We start from the raw sequence: 2385 nt of genomic DNA, 5'->3' as shown, positions 1-2385 counted from the left end.
TTATTCACCTTTGCAACTCCCAAACCAAGCGCTAGTTTCTAAATCATGGTAGAATCTACATACCTGTTTGTTGAATCCAACCATCCATTATTCATTCCTTTATCTGACAGATACTTATTATACACTTATTATATACAAGAGCCTGTGTTAGGCATTGGGGATATAGCAGAGAACAAAATAGACAGTTCCTGCCCTGACAGAGCTTAATTTAGTGTGTTAATTTTAGTGAGGGTGGGGTAAGTCAGATTATACATGAAAAATTATACAAATAATTCCAAATTCAATATTTGTAAGTGCTCCAAAGGACTAGGGAGTCCTGACCAAACTACTAATAAACTAACAATATAACACTAGCCAAATTACTTAACCTCTCTGAGTTTCAGTTTTCTCATTTGTAAAATAAGAGATTTGCGTGAATTAACATCTAAAGTCCCTTTTAGGCCTGAACTTTATGATTCTGTGCTTGCTTAGTGAAAAAATATGTTTTGTACAAAGAGCAGCTGATTAAAATTAGTCATTAAATAATTATACCAGTAACAATTATCAGAAGGAATTCATTTAATAAATTTTCAGACTCTCAGTGACTATAATGGGAACCTCACCACACAGAGAGGAATAAAGTAGGGAATCTTCTGGACAAAAGCAAAACAAAACCAAACCACAATTACATTAAGAATTAAAGTAAAATGAATGAAATGTCTTAAATCCTAAATATTAGGCATCATTATAGGACAGTGTGAAGTATTAACTGAAATCTTCTCTAGCTCCAGAAGGTTACAAACAGTGCAAGGCTTACAAAAGAGATAACATCTTTCTGAGAATAAAATTACTAAATTCTTTAATGCTGAGTTTGAAAAAAGCCCAGTTCCAGGACACTTTTTGGCATAAATCATTTTTTTTTTTTTGGATCTATCCCTGAAAGTAAAGGAAGTAAAAGCAAAAATAAACAAATGGGACTTAATTAAACTTAAAAGCTTTTGCACAGCAAAGGGAACAATTGACAAAATGAAAAGACAACCTACTGAATGGGAGAAAATATCTGTAAGTGATATGACCAATAAGGGATTAATATCCAACGTATATTAAAGGATTATACAACTCAACAAACAGCCCAATTAAAAAATGGGCAGAAGAGCTAGGTAGACATTTTTCCAGAGAAGAAATGCAGATGGCCAACAGGCACATGAAAAGATGCCCAACATTGCTAATCATCAGGGAAATGCAAATCAAAACAATGAGGTATCACCTCACACCTGTCAGTTTGGCTATCATCAAAAAGAGCACAAACAACAAATGTTGATGAGGATGTAGAGAAATGGGAACCCATCTACACTGTTGGTGCAGCTACTGTGGGAAACAGTTTGGTGGTTTCTCAAAAAACTAAAAATAGAACTACCATATGACCCATCAATTCCACTCCTGGGTATATATCTGAAAAAAACCCACTAATTCAAAAAGACACATGCACCCCAATGTTCATAGCAACATTATTTACAATAGCCAGGTATGGAAGCAACCTAAGTGTCCATCAACAGATGAATGGATAACAAAGATGTGGCGTATATATATACACGTATACATATGTATACACACACACACACACACACACACACACACACACGTACAATGGAATACTACTCAGCTATAAAAAAAGTGAATTTTTGCCGTTTGCAGCAACATGGATGGGTTTGGAGGGTATTATGTTAAATGAAATAAGTCAGATGGAGAAAGACAAATACTGTATGATATCACTTATAAGTGGAATCTAAAAAATACAACAAACTAGTGAGTATAACAAAAGAGAAGCAGACTCACAGATGTAGAGAACAAACTAGTGGTTACCAGTGGGGAGGGGCAATATAGGGGTAGGGGAGTAAGAGGTACAAACTATTATGTATAAAATAAGCTACAAGGACGTATTGTACAACATGGGGAATAAAGCCAATATTTTATAGGAACTATAAATGGAGTATAACTTTAAAAATTGTGAATCACTATATTGTACACTTGTAATTTATATAATATTGTACAGCAACTACACTTCAATTTAAAAAAACTTAAATTTTTTTTTAAAATTTAAAAATCCTAGTTCTTAGCAAGAGACTTCTGGTTTGTTCCCACATGAGAGGGGAAAACTGGAATTGATGACTTTTACCAATGAGACAGAGATGAGGAGGTGAGAAACTTGGAAATTAGAGTGTTTTAGGGGTTTTCTCTCCCTCTCCTCATGGAGGAAGGAAGAGAGGTGCTCAAATAGTTTCCTTCCTTGAAGATGAGGGAAGGGAGCCCAAGAGTTTCCCTCCTTGGGAAAACTTGCAGGGTAGCTGGTAGGAGAACAGCCTGACATCTCAAGCCTGGTGGTTGCTTGCTGACTCTTGGCTTGTT

Source organism: Eschrichtius robustus, chromosome 3 (genome assembly GCF_028021215.1).
Source record: "Eschrichtius robustus isolate mEscRob2 chromosome 3, mEscRob2.pri, whole genome shotgun sequence".
Lineage (NCBI taxonomy): Eukaryota > Metazoa > Chordata > Mammalia > Artiodactyla > Eschrichtiidae > Eschrichtius > Eschrichtius robustus.
This window is presented reverse-complemented; position numbering follows the sequence as displayed.